Genomic DNA, 16,219 nt, shown 5'->3' on the forward strand with positions numbered 1-16,219 from the left:
CACAGTAGTCAGGACAGAACAGAATCCTGAAATAGATCCACAAGTGTGTTATCAATTGATTTTTGACAAAGGTGCAAAGACAGTTCAGCAGAAAGTGTGATCTTCTCAACAACTAATGGTGCAAGCATGATTGCATTGTCAGATGCAAAAATAGCACTAAGCAAAAGCCTAAACCAAACAAAACTCCAACTTAGATCCATACCTTGCAGCACATAAAAAAATTAAGAAAAATTAATCATAGATCTAAGTGTAGAAAACTATGACTTCTACCAAGAATGAAAGGATAAGATCTTTGAGATTTTGGTTAAACAAGAACTTCTTTGATAGAGCATAAAAGAGCATGATCCATAATAGAAATATTTGATAGATTGGACAACATCGAATTGCTAAACTTTTAGTCTTTGGGAGACCAAATTAAGAAAAAGACAAGCCATAGCTTGAGGAAAATATTTGAAAATCATGTATTTGATAGTGGAATTATATCCAGAATGTATGAAGTAACATAATTAAATGATAAAAGATAAACAATTCAATGAATAAGGTGTACAAAGGATTTGAATAGACACTTCACCAAAGAAGATACATTGGTGGCCATATGACCCAACTATCCCACTTTTTTGATATTTATCAAAAAGAATTAAAATCAGCTTACTGCAGTGATATATGCATACTAATATTTATAACAGCACAATTCAGAATAGCCAAGTTATGGATCCAGCCCAGGTGCCTATCCAACAGAGAACTGTATAAAGATAATGTGGTGTATATACACAATGGAAAAATGAAATTATGTCATTTGTCAGTAAATGGGATGGAACTGAAGAATATCACTCTAAGTGAAATAAGTCAAGAGTTATATATGCAGAAGAGAGAAAGAGAGAGAGAGGAAAAATAAAAGTGGGTCTTATAAAAATGAGAGGGAGTCCAATAGAGTAGAGGAAGGGGATTGAGAGAGAGGGAGAGAGAAGGAAGAGGGGAGGGCATGTAGAAGTACTGGAGAATGAAATCTACCAAATTATCTTATGTCCATGTACCACAATGAATGCCATATGTACAATTATAATGTAATAATGATAATAATAATAATGGAAGGAAGATCAGTAAACTGATCAGGGAAAAGAGGAGGACAGGGAAAGGAAAGGTAATGTGAATGAGATAGATCAAATTATGTTATGTGCATGTATGAATATGGCACAATGAATCCCACTATTACATATAATCATAATGCACCAATAAAACTTAAAAATTTTTGACAAAAAGATATATTGGTGGCAAATAAGCACATGTTCAAATATGATTAGTTGTTAACAAAATATATATAAGAATCTCAATGAGGTAAAACTACCTCCTTACTTGAATGGCTAAAATTCAAATCTCCAACTTGAACAAGCATTGGCAAGGATGTAGAACAATTAGAACAATCATACACTGCTGTTGGAAATGTAAAATGGTGTATCTTTTTTTGGAAAATGTTTTGTAAGTTTCACTATAAAGTAAAACACACATCTACCATGTGAACCAGCAATACTTGGATATTTCCCTTGGTAAACCATGTTTTTATTCAAAAACTTGTAACACTTGTTTATAGTAACCTTATTTTACTTATTTTATATAGTGAAAGAGTACAGACCAATGTTTGTGGATTTGGGCATGGGGAGAGATGGAAAAATGGTTACAGGAGATTAAGGAAATTTTCCGGGGTGATGGATATGTTTACTATCTTCTTTGGGGTGATAGTATGTGGAAAACTATCACCTCCTGTACATATAAGACTGAATGACCAATGTGATCCCACAATATGTACAATCAGAAAAATGAGAAATTAAACTCCATTGATATATGATTTATCAAAATACATAAATGCATTCTACTGTCATGTATAACTAATTAGAACAAATAAAAAGTAAACTTAAATCAAATTGTATACATTAAACGTGTGCATTTAATTGTCATTTATACCTCTGCTATGGAAGACAATCTATTAAAAAATAATATACATGTTAAATAAATAGCAAAAATGAGGTACAACCAACTGGCTACTTGAAACAGAAACTTAAAAATTTGTATCAATCTTCACTTTGTCATGCCCTTCCAAATTTAGGCAATGTAATCCCAGATTTACAGATGGATACCATCCTGGCAATTCTTCCACTTTTTTTTGCTTTTTTCTCTATATTTATGAATCAAGAATAATTTAAGAAGTTTTGGGAGTGATTTTAAATTTTTCTATAGAGCAACATTTAAAATAATCAAGTGAATTACATTACAGGATATGGGTGCTGGTATAAACTGTAGCATCTTTTGTTTTGCAATGATAATGACAAATCCCAGTGAAACTGGCTTAATTCTATAAATAAAATATCAGAGATAAATAAATTGGAAGACTCCCATTATGGACACAATCTTAAAAAATGACCAATTTTACCCTTAGAAACTCACTCTCATTTGGTCTATTTTAATATTCTCAATTTATCTTAAAGCTGACATCATTTCTACTCTGTTCTAAGTATTGTAATGGCTGTTGGCCAAAAGCAATACAATCTTGATGTGATCAGAATATCATAAAAGTGTTTTAATAAGCAGTCAAACAGCAGATTTGTCATAGATGCTTAGTGGGATTTGACTCAACAATAGAGTTGTTTCTGCCCTGAGTCTTGAGGATTCTATGACATCTTATATTCCATGAGTTCTTAACCTAGAGTATCCTCATCCCTTGAAAATATGCATATATGTGAATTTTTCTGGAGAGAAAATTCAGACTTTCACTACTCCTTTTCTTTGCTCCCTTACTTTGTAAGTTATGCTGGTCATACCCTCTCTCAATTTAAGTCACTCATGAAGTTTTCTTTTTATGAGTTTAGCAGTCTTCCTGTTTGAAGACCCAGTCATAGAAATGAACTTGAAATCAGATATTCTAGATCTGGTTCTGATTCTGCCCTGTTCTGTGTGTGTGACTTTAGTTTCCTTCACTGTGTCTTCAAATTGAGGTTAAGATCCAACTTCCCAGGCTCTTTAGTATTTTCCTGGTTTTTGACCAAGGCTCTGCATCAGGGTGTTATATTTCTCCATCTGTATTGGCTTCTAGCCTTAGTCAGTACTGTTGCCCTGCAATGGCAAAGGCAAGACTTTAACAATGACAAGGACTGCTGCCTCTCCTCCAGAGGTGGCAGGTTCTGGGGAATTTTACCTCCTTCACATTCTTTGACAGACACAGAAACATATTCCATGATGGCATATCCCAGAACATTTCTTAATGGTTTTCCAGATAGAGATCATGATTGAAGTCTAGGAATTCTGACCCTACATCCAGAGCTTTTCCCACAGAACCTTTCTTTTTTATTTAAATATTCTTTTTAGATATACATGACAGTAAAGTGTACTTTGATATATTATACATACATGGAGTGCAACCCATTCCAATTAGGATTCTATTCTTGTGGTTGTACATCATGTGAATTTTCACTTGTGGTTTATTCATTTATGAACATAGGAAAGTTATATCAAATGCATTCCACTGTCATTCCTATTCCCAATCCCCTACCTTCCCTTCCTTCACAGAACTTCTCTTGTGAAAATAAATTATCTTGTTAAATAAATTGTCAGGCATAATACCTTATTTTATCTGGCCGTTAATTCATCCATTAACATAATTGTGAATGCCTACTATGCATAAAGTACTATACTCAGTTCTGGGGAAAATACTTTTAGCAAGGTATCTATGCCCCAAGGGTCTTCTGGACTACAGATAAAGGGTTGTTTCATATAGTACTGGCTTGGGCTTAATGCAGCAGGACAGGTTGATCATCATTGTTATGCCCATCTCCACACACTCACCAACCTGTATTTAGCTAATTATGATCCAAAACACTTTAAAACAGAGGCAACACAACACTGAATGCAATTTTGTTGATTTGACTAGAATGCACAAGCATTCATTGAGCACCTGCTGATTCAATCCTAACAAAAATTGAATTAAACACTAAAAGGCAAAGATCAGGTTCCCACAAAGTATTTCTGTGATTATTCACTATGAAATGCAAACCTACATTAACCATAAACATCCCTTCCAGTGGCCATTTGCATAATGCATTTAACTCTAGCAAGTGTCTAAACTAGGAGGGCAGGAATTATCTACATTTTACTGAGGTTCTAAGTGCCTAAGATGTGTTCAAGCTGAACAGCCTGACTTCTACCACCTTATAATTCTCTGTATGTTTTTGATGAAACTATCATCTAGAGCTATTTATTTTCATCTATAAAAAGAGAAAGATGAAAATCAACATAATTAACCAACACAATTTTCTGCCTGGAGAAAGAATATTCTTTCAGAAAGGCAGCTATTTTGGGAAGGAGATTAAAAGGAGAGGGTTACACACAAAAGAACAGGTATAAATAAGAAGGACCAATATCAGGAAGTTGAAGAGGTAGAAGGCACCGGAAAAAGTCCCCTGATTTGATATGCATCAGACTAAGGCCAGGCATAAAAATCAAGCGCAGCAAGCCAGCACTAGAGAGCAGAAGGACTGAAAATTCTAGAAAAGAAGTCAGGGTGGGAAGAAGTAGAAAAGAGTAATAAGCTTTGGTCAGCCAACATCCAGGTTAGCAAAAATTAGATAGAGAAGTGAGAACTTCTAGGACTTTAACTTGAACAATTCAAGTTAAAGTCATTTGGCTCCTGACAAATGACATGGGATGGTGGTGGAAAGATGTTGATTGATGCTGAATTGATGGTGTTTGCTGATGTATGTATGGCCTAGGGTGCTCATGTGAGGTAGAAATATGATTCAGATGCTGCCTCAGTTAGTCTCATTCCCAAGATCTTTGAGTCTTGAAAGAAACTGTTCAAGCGTCAAGTGATTAAAGATGGGCATTTTGTTTAGATCATTTTACCCATTCATTGATTGGTTATTTGTTTATTGGCATCAAGCTTTTTGAATTCTTTATATGTTATGGATATTAATCCCTGGTTGAAAGAATAGCTGACAAATATTTTTCTCATACTATAGGCTTTTTTATATGTTCTTTTTAGTTATACATGACAGTAGAGTCCATTTTGATATAATTATACATGCATGGATATATCTTATATAATTAGGATTCCATTCTTGTGGTTGTACATGATGTGGAGTTACACTGGTAGTGTATTCATATATGAACATAGGAAAGTGATGTCCATTCATTCTATTCTTTACCATTCCCATCCCACTCCATTCCCTTCATTCCCCTTTGTCTAATCCGAACTTTGTCTAATAGTGAACTTCTTTTCTCCCCCATCCCCTTATTGTGGGTAAGTTTCCACATATCAGAGAGAACATTGACTCTTTATTCATACTCTTAATTGTTTACTTTGTTGTGCAGAAGCCTTTTAATTTGATGACATCCCATTTATTGATTCTTGGTTTTATATCTTGAGCTTTACTTTTATTAAGGAAGTCAGTGCCTAAGCAAATATATTGGAGTGTTTTTCCTATGTTTTCTTCTAGAAGTTTCATTGTTTCTAGTCTAGTTCCTAGGTCTATCATCCACTTTGCATTGACTTTTGTGCAGGGTGATAGATATGGACTTAGTTTCATTCTTCTACATAGGGATATCCTGTTTTCCCATCACTTAAAAAGGCTATCCTTTCCTCAATGTTTTCTCCAATGTTTTAGCATCTTTGCTAAATATCAGATGACTGCATCTATGTGGATTTATCTCTCTGTATTGTAATGTATGCCACTGATATTCATGTCTGCAATGATGCCAATACCATACTGTCTTTGTTACTACAGTTCTGTAGTATAATTTGAAATCAAGTACTGTGATACCTCCAACTTCACTCTTCCTGCTCAGGATTGCTTTGGCTATTATGGGTCTTTTATTCTTCCAAATGAATTTTGAATTGTTTTTTCTAGTTCTGTGAAGAATGTCTTTGGCATTTTTATGGGGATTGCAGTGAATATGTATATCGTTTTGGTAGTATGACCTTTTTGACAACATTAATTCTGCGTATTCAAGAGCATGGGAGGTCTCTGCATCTTCTGAGCTCTTCTTCAATTTCTTTCTTCAATGTTCTATAGTTTTCATTGTAGAAGTCTTTCACCTCTTATTCCCAGTTTTTAAAATTTTATTTGTTCTTTTTAGATATACATGACAGTAGAGTATATATTAACATATTTTATACAAATATGGGGTATGTCTTATTCTAATTAAGGTTCCAGTCTTGTGGATGTACATAATGTGGAAATTTATTTTGGTATATTCATATATGTACACAGAAAAGTTATGTCAGATTCATTCTGCTGTTCTATTCCTATCCCCCGTCCCTTCTCTTCATTCGCCTTTGTCTAATCCACTAAATTTCTATTCTTCTCTCCTCTTGTGTGTTAGCATTTGCACATCAGAGAGCATTTGACCTTTGGTTTTTGGGGATTGACTTATTAAACTTAGCATGATAGTCTTCAGAACCATCAATTTACAGGCACATGTCATAAAGCCATTCATTTTTATGGCTGAGTAATATTCCATTGTGTACATATGCTACATTTCCTTTATCTGTTTTTTTTTTTTCCTTTTATTTTGAGGCTATTGTAAATGGAATTGTTTTCCTGCTTTCTTTCTCAACAGATTAATTATTGGACCATAGGAAAGACATTGATTTTTTTGTATGTTCATCTTTTAACCTGCTATTTTGCTGAAAAAGCTCTGGAAGCCTTCTGGTGGTGTTTTTTGGATCTTCTAGATGTAGGATCATGTCATCAGCAAACAGAGATATTTTAATTTCTTCTTTTCTTTTTTATAACCTCTTAAGTTCTTTCTCTTGCCTGATTGCCCTGACTACAATTTCAAGAAATCTTTTGAATAGGCCAGGCCTCGTGGTGCATACCTGTGATACCAACAGTTCAGGAGGCTGAGGCAGGAAGATCATGAGTTCAAAGCCAGCTTCAGCATTTTAGTGAGGCCATAAGCAATTTAGCAAGACTTTGTAAATGCAAAAATATCTGGGGATATGGCTCACTGGTTAAGTGCTCCTGGGTTCAATCCTCAGTACAGAAAAAAAATTCTATTGGCTAGAAATGTTGAGAGTGGGCATCCATTCTTGTCTTTTTCCTGATTTTAGAGGAAATGCTTTCAATTTTTCTCCATTCAGTATGATATTGGCTTTGGGTTTGTCACATACAGCTTTAGAATTTTGAGGTAAGTTCCTTCAACATATGCAAATCAATAAATGTAATTCACTGCATAGGTGGAATTAAGAACAAGATTCACATGGTCATCTCAATAGATGTAAAAAAGACTTTGATAAAATATGGCACCCATTTATGTTAAAAACAAAGGAAAAAATAGGAATAGAAGGAACTTACTGCATTTCATTTCTTATCCCTTGTTAGGGTTAGGCTGTGAGATGTCCCCCAAAAGCTCATGTGTGACAATATAAGAAGGTTTAGAGGCGAAATGGTTGAGTTATGAGATCCTTAACCAAATTAGTGAATTCATCCCCTAATGGGGAATATCTGAGTGGTAACTGAAGGCAAATAGGGTGTGGCTGAAGGAGGGGGGCCATTGGAGACATGCCTTTGGGTTCTGTATTTTATATCTGACAAGTGGGGATCTCTCTTTCTGCTTTCTTATTATCATGTGAGCAGCTTCCCTCCACCACACTGTTCTGCCATGATGTTCAGCCTTACCTCAAGTCCTGAGAAATGGAGCCTGCTGTCTATGGACTGAGACCTCTGAAACTGTGAGCCCCAAATAAACCTTTCTCCCTTACAGTTGTTCTTGTCAGGGTTTTTAGTGACAACAGTGAATAAGCTGACTAAAACACCCCTTCTCCAATTTCTCTTCTTGGGCCACTCCTAAATGTAGATCCTTCAATCCAAGTTTTAAAAATGATAGCATTGTTATGTAGATCTACCCTTTAGTTGAACACAAACAGAATTCCTTATTTCTAAGTATTGTGCAGTACTCCACCTTCTTAATAATGAACATTGAGGACATTCTAATTCTTGCGCCTAAAAATAGTACTTCAGTAAATACTCTTTCATGTGTATCCATTAGGATCTAAGTGAGTTTTTCTTGGTATATAATGTCAGGCCTAGTGTTGTCTATCATATCTTTTGCCTATTTTCACAGTGGAATTTCTGTCTCTTACTTGCTATGTACAAGAGGTTTCTTGCTCATCTTAAATATTAATCCTTTTCTAATTTTTGACATTGCAAGTATCTTTCTTACCCTCCTGTTAATTTCATTGTGGTGTCCACTATTGAAAATAAGTCTTTAATTTTGGTATAGTCAAATCCATTGCTTTTTCACCTTATTTTTGTGTCATTTGAGGTTTAAAATCTCTTTTCATACCATGAAGTCTCAAAAATATTATTCTTAATTTGCTTTTATTACCTTTATAGTTTAATATTTTACCTTTAGATCTTTAATACATTTGAAGTTTATTTTTATACATAAATCATTATCCAAAGTCTTATTTCTCCATGCACTGAGCCAATTTTGTCAATAATATTCATTAAATGATTTATCTTTCCAACACTAATTTATAATACCTGCTCTATCTATACTTGGATCACATAAATACATGGATGTTTTCCAGGCTGTTTTGTTCTATTGAATTAATTTTTACCTACTATGTCACTACTGCACTATTTTTGTTACTAAGGTTTTGTAATAATTCTTTTTAATTTTTTAGTGCATTATAATTACACATAATATTGGGGTTTGTTGTGACATATTTATTCATATATGCACATAGCATAATTTGCTTCAGTTAATTCCCCAGTACTTCCCCTTTCCCTTCCTCATCCCTCCTCCTCTACCCCTTCTATCCTTCTGGTCTTTCATATATGTTTATATATATATTAATTGGCACATTATAATTATATATAAAATGGGATTCATTGTGGTACATTCATAAAAGAATGTGGTATAATTTGGTTGATTTTATTACCCAGTGTTTTCCTTTTGTTTACCTCCTCCCTCCTCCGTGGTCCCTTTCCTGTATTGATCTCCCTTCTGTTTGCATGAGATCCCCTTTTTAAATTCCTTTTTTCCCTCTAGCTTCCATGTATTAGAAAAAACATTCACCCCTTGATTTTCTGAGTCTGGCTTATTTCACTTAGCATGATGTTCTCCAGTTCCATCCCTTTACCAGCAAATGCCATAATTTCATGCTTATTTATGACTGAGGAAAAACATCACTGTGTATATATACCATATTCTCTTTATCCGTTTGTTTGTCAATGGTCACCTAGACTGCTTCCATATCTTGGTTATTTCGAATTGCACTACTCTAAACATTGGAATGCATATATGGTTATAGTATGCTGATTTTAGTTCCTTTGGATAAATACCAAGGAGTGGGAGAGCTGGGTCAAATTGTGGTTCCATTCCTAGTTTTCTGAGGAATCTCCACACTGCTTTTCAGAGTCATTGTACTAATTTGCAGCCCCACCAACATTGTTTGTGTTCCTTTCTCCCCACATCCTTGCCAACATTTATTGTTATTTCTATTCTTGATGGCTGCTACTCTAACTGGGTTTGGAAGAAATCTCAGTGTAGTTTTGATCTGCATTTCCATGATTGCTAAGGATGTTGAACATTTTTAAAATATATTCATTGGTCATTTCCATTTCTTCTTTTGAGAAATATCTGTTTATTCATTTGCAGCTTTGTTTAGTGCTTCTAGAAGATGCTTTCTGATTATTTTCAAAACATTTTGAAGACTGTTGCATAGGTACATTTTTTCCAATAATTTTGAAAGCATTTACTGTTTTATATATCATTTGAAAAATGTTTGTCCTTAAACTTCAGATCTAGAAATGTGGCAATGAAGCAATGCAGTGGGCTTTCAAAATAAACAAATTGCCTCCGAGTGTCCATTAGCATCCAGATTTCACTGATGCCCACCTTTTTTAGCATGTTTCCTGGGGTAGAGTGATGGGAGGACCTTTATAGCAATTGTGTAAAAGAAATATTCCCAATCTCAAGGCATGCCAGTTTGGTTACTTTTTTATCAGATTGAAGGAAAAAACTACTTCCTCTGCAAGCAACTGATAGTTATCAGGAAGTGCTGCTACGTTGGTAATGTTACCTCCAAAGTGAAGTATTAATTTTTTTTTTCTAGGTCAACCTCCTTTTAACATGCCACAGCTGTTTTGCCATGTTGTTTGAACATCTTGTATAAGCATATGACAAAATATTTCCCAGATCCCTTTTACATTATGGAAGACTTATGACCTACCTTCCTCCTGAGGACCTGGAATTCTATATTACCTTGGAATTTTCTAACCATACATGAATCATCATGTCAGAATATTAGTCTTTTCACCATAAACAAACTAATTGTACATTTAGTAACCTTGGCAAATTTTCTCCTATAAATCCATTTAGGACGTGTGTCTTTCAAAGAAAAGTCTCATTTGAGAATTGTTCATGTTTAGACAAGATTATAAAATTAATGAAAAGTGGATTATAAATTTAAATAACTAGTGTATTCCAAAATACACTAGAGTAGAGTGATGCCCTAATCTTTATTACTCTGTCTCATATGATTATATCTAGCATTAGAGCAACACAGGAAGCCTCAGGGGACAAAAGCTTTCAGCAAGCAAAGACGTTCACTTGTAGAAAAGATTTGCAAGGCAGTCCAGGTCATAAAGGTAGTGACAGGCATTTAATGTGGGGGAAATAAAAAAATAAAAACTACTAGATTAACAAGGAGGTTATTGAGTTAACATTTAGTTTATAGTGAAATCTACAATTATGTCACATGATTATCATTTTTTGAGGTATTGGAGCATATCTGCAAACGTAGACATCACAATAGGAAGCAGGAAATTGTTTTGATTTATGGAGTCAGTAACACAAAGAATGGTTTAATTACTGACTTCTTTTGGGGGACTGGAAATAGAGAGGGTGACCTGTTTTTTTTTTAAGTTTATTTCAGGGTATAAAGGGTCTTTTCCCCTGACTACGGGATGTAAAGTGTACACCTATGAGTAATAGTTTGAGATAAAGGCCTGGAATTTCTACATTCACATGACTAAGAGAAATTCTGGAAAGTAAGAACAGGAAAATGGATAAAATCACCAAAATAATAATATAAGAAAATTATCCTTGAAGAAAAGTATAAATGTTAACTTTCAAAGAGCCTACCAGGTACCCAGAATAGCAAATGAAAATATAGAACCCATCCAAAACATATTAACCTGAAATTCCAAAACACCACTGTTAAATGGTAGATTCTAAATGCATCCAAAAGCAGACATAAAAATGGTGAACAGGCATATGAAAAAATGCTCAATGTCTCTGATCACTAAGGAAGTGCAAATCAAAACTGCAATGACATATCCAGTTAAAATTATAATTATCAGTCTAACTGGATGTATGCACATATACTTTGTGTAATAACCAAATCAGGGTGATTATTATATCTGTCACCTCAAACATTTATCATTTTTTTTGTGGTGAAATATTCAAATGTTTTCTTAGTATGTTTCTTGAGATATAAACTTAGGAAGAGGATGACATGAGTATCAGGACACTGTCAATCCAAGTGAGGAGATTCAGGAAAGGAATACCTGGAATGACAGTTGAAGGATAGGTTTAGAGAGCAATCAGCCTTCATGAATGGGAGAGGACAAAAACTTTCAGAAGGGGGCATTTGGAGTAGAGGGTATTCCAGAGATTTTTTGGGATTCTTAAAAATATGAATCATGCCAAGGAGAGGAAGGCAAACAGAAGAAGGGAACAAGAAATGCAAATAGAGTCTCCTGGAAAGCATAAATGATGTATTAGGTAAAGGAAATAACAATGCATTACTGAGCTATGCAGCAAGAAAAATTTAATAGCTAGAATAATATAAATACTATACACTGATTTCCAACTTTTATAACCACCTTTAGAAAAAGCACCTATAGAAAAGAATATAAATGCTCTCAACTCTGACAAAAGAGAAAATATAAAAACAGAGGAAGCAGAAAAGAATGTTAAAGAAAAATATTATGACACTCGTTTAAGATGGCAAGGCAGACTTTATTCAAGGGGATAAATGGTGAGACATGGGGACTACAGGAATAGAGTCTTGCAGTAAGATGAGCAGAGTGTGGGGGTCAGTGAATGGAAAATTAGAGTCATTTGCTACACAAGGGCATTTTCAATCAATGACAAACTGTGTATACCACAGGGATCCCATGAGATTATAATAGAGTTGAAAAATCCTGTCGCTGTAATGTAACCCAATGCATTATGAGTGTTTGTGGTAATGCTGGTGAAAACCAACCTACTGCACAGCCAATTGTATAAGTATAGAACAGAAAATTATATGCAGTGCATAATACTTGGTAATGTTAATAAACAATTACATTACTGGCTTTTTATATTTACTACTTTTTCTTTATTATTAGCATATGTTAATTCTATGGCATCATGGGTTTCATTATGGCATACTTGCATATATAAATGACATACTTTGATCATTTCTACCCTCCTTATTACCCCCTTGCTCTAACTTCCCCTTTCCCAGATCCCATTCTTCTTCTGTAATAGTCTCCCTTCTAATTTCATCTTTTTTTCCCTAGATTCCACATATGAGAGAAAACATGTGATACTTGCATTTCTGAGCTTAGTGTATTTCACTTAACATGATGATTTTTTTAAACCATTTCTTGATTGGCACCTAAACTGATTCCATAATGTGGCTATTGTTAATTGTGCTGTTATAAACATGGGTATGCAGGTACCTCTAAAATATGCTAACTTTAAATACTTTGGGTATATACTGATGATGAATCATATGGTAGTTTTGTTTTTAGTTTTTTGAGGAGCCTCCATACTGATTTCCATAGTGGTTACTATTTGTTTTTGTTTTAGAATGTATTCCTTCTACTTCTAAAACAAAAAGTTCACTTTGAAACCATCTGCTGTGTTACATTGGCAGCAGTCTAATACCTGTCATGTTTACCATGACTCTTGATTTTGTTAAGGGGCCATGTCGAGTGACTGACCTGAATTATCTAGGTTGGGGTAAATCTGCTCTATGGTGTTCACACTTTTCTCAAAACATATCCCCATGGTCTAAGCAAACCATGACTGCTCTAAGAGGAGACCAAGGATAAGAGATTTCTAACAAAATGAACGTGATTAAAATTATTACCAAAGGAAGTTTCAGCTGTCTAAAGTTTTGGTTAAAGGCAGAGTCTTCATGAAGTGGATGGAGAAATAAAAGGAAGAGTAAGAGAGTTTTATGTCTTCATTCAACTTGAGAGTCCAGGAAATTATTTCTTGGTTAGGAATAAGAAATAGAAGTGTAAGTACAGGAACTCCTTATTATGTGAATCTAATCCATTCCTGAAAACATGTTGGAAAGCAAATATTCAGATAGCATTTTCCATGATTTGAATGGAAATAAAAACACTGCATTTGCTGTCCATTAAAAAAATCCATTTTCTTAAATATTACTAAAACACCCTGAAATATAACAACCAATCAAAGATTTCTGCATAATATAAAACATTTTAAACATCAATTATCTAATTATTTTAGAGTTACAGAACTCATTAATGGCTATATTTGTGGGAATAGGCAATAATACTGTAGAGTATTGGATATACACTTGATTTTTCTTGTGCCTTCAATGTAAATAAACAGTGTAATGAGATATTACATATAATAACTCAGACCCAGGTTTGATAATTCTCCTAGGAACCTGGCAAAAGCAAACACTAGCACCCATTAAGGACAAAATGCAGCTAGGCAAGGTGGCACATGCCTGTAATCACAGCAGCTCAGGAGGCTGAGGCAGAAGGATCACAAGTTCAAAGCCAGCCTCAGCAACTTAGTGAGACTCTGACTCTCAATAAAAAATAAAAGGGGCTGGAGATGTGGTTCAGTGGTTAAGAACCCCTGTGTTCAATCCCCAGTACAAAAAAAAAAAAAAAAAAAAAAGAAAGAAAGAAAAAAAGGACTAAACCCTCAAGGCCCGGTTTCGAGGGTGAGAGCAATAGTGCCTGGCATATTTAACCAAGACCCTAAACTCTTGCAGAGTGTTATGGTTTGGATGTGAGGAGTTCCTCAAAAGCTCATGTGTGTGTCAGTGCAAGAAGGTTCAGTTCAGAGATTTAAATGATTGGGTTGTGAGGATCTTAACCCAGTCCGTGAATTAACCCCCTGATAGGGATTAACTGAGTGGTAACTGAAGTGGTAGGGTGTGGCTGGAGGAGGTGGGAATTGGGAGTGTGGCTATGGGGTATATCTGTGTACCTGGAGGGTGGAGTCTCTCTGCTTTCTGATCATCATGTGAGAACTACTTCCCTCTGCCACACTCTTGTAATGATGTTCAGCCTCATCTCAAGCCTCAAGCAAGGAAGCTGGCTGTCCATAGACTGAGGCCTCTGAAACTGTGAGCCCTCGAATAAACTTTTCCTTCTCTACACTTGTTCTGGTTGGGTCTTTGAGTCATAGCAGTGAAAAAAAAACTGACTAAAACACAGGGTCGTTCACAGCCTAAACATTTTGGCTGACACTGCATAAGGATTCACTAGAGGAAGTTCCCACTTCAGAGACTGAGTTTTGGGTAGATCTTTTTACAAATGGTTATAGCCAATCTGCATGTGAGAGCTCAGAGAGCTGTGTAAAGGTAACACAGAAAGAAAGCACACAAGGTCTACAGCTGCATGGGGCTGGTGGGGGAAGTGGAGAGTTTGTGGGGGTGATGCTGGTGAGTCAAAGCCTCACTTTCTGGAGTTATTGATAAATACCATAAATAATGATGAAGCAACAAACACCATCTTAAGATGATGACTTAGGGATTTTATGTGAGACATCAGAGGATAAAAAATGAAATTACCTAAGAGTTCCAAGGGCTCCTTATGTGGAGCAGGATTGGGGTCTGTAGAGAAAAATTGCTTTGCCTTATTACTTTTTACCTTGATTCTAAAAACCCTCGTGCTTATATTTTTGCTAAAAATAACCTATAATATTTGCTTTTTAAAAGACAAATCTGGTCAAGTCATGCCAGAGCTAAAATACCCTTCAAGGTTACCCTACTCTCCACCACCTTCTTCCCTTCATTCAAAAATTTACCCTTCTTAAATTTTCATGCTCTCTCTTGCTTCTTAGAATTACTTGTGGTTATTTGAGTGCACCATGCTCATTCATGTCTCTGTGTACTGCATAGGCTTCTATTTATTCCTAGACCACATTTTCTCCCCCTTCATCTCTCTGACTCCCATAGGCCCATAAAAGCCTGAGCTTTGGGAAACCTATCCTGAGTTACCAAGCCAATGGCACTCCTCATTTGTGTTCCATTAGAATTCTGTACATAACTCTATCCTAAAACCTTCCCAGTTTTGTGTTCTTGGCTATTGTATCAAAGATCCATTGGCTATAAATGTATGGACTTATTTCTGAGATCTCTTTGCTGTTCCATTAGTTTGCTTGTTTTTATGCCAGTAATGTATGCTTTTCTAGTGCATTTTGAAATTGGGGTGTGATGCCTTGAACTTTGTTTTTGTTACTCAAGATTGTTTTGGCTATTTGATGGTCTGTTTAAGGTTCCATATAAATTTCAAATTTTTAAAATTTTTGTGAAAAAAAGTCATTGATAGGGCTTGCATTGAATCTATAGGTTGAGTAGCTGGACAGTTCTACATTATTATCTTTTCCTAGATTGTCCTCACCTTTCTGTATGCTCTTTCTGAGCATCCTTTGCTAACTCTTTCTCCTTGCTCTAAATTTTAAGTGTGAAAGTTTGTCAGGGAGTGAGAACAAACATCCAGTTGTCCAACAAACTCCAAATCATTGGTCTCAGTTGGGGTACAGAATAGGAAAAGAGGACAAAAGGCTCATATATTCAGTTTTATTCTGTTCTACTGATTAAAGTTTTCTAAGGCTCCAAATTTTCCTTAAGATAAAATTTTACTAGTCTCTGGATCTTCTTCTCCATGCTGTCTCCTTTCAGTTTTCCAAAGATGAGCAGTTCTTGAGGAATAAACACCTGTTCTTCCCTTTAATCTAGATACATCTCTCTTTCTCCCTCCCTCCCTCTCCCTGTACCACCTTTTCTCTTTCTCTTTCTCACCACACACATAATGATACTTCTTAAAAGGCATCTTCCCTGCATTCACTTTCAATTAGATTTAGATCTTCCTGTGAACCCCCAGCAATCCCATTTCTTCTATTGAAAACATTAACAATAGTTGGTAATCATATACTCGCATACATATTATTTGAG

The sequence above is a fragment of the Sciurus vulgaris genome (assembly GCF_902686455.1).
Source record: "Sciurus vulgaris genome assembly, chromosome: X".
NCBI classification, from domain to species: Eukaryota; Metazoa; Chordata; class Mammalia; order Rodentia; family Sciuridae; genus Sciurus; species Sciurus vulgaris.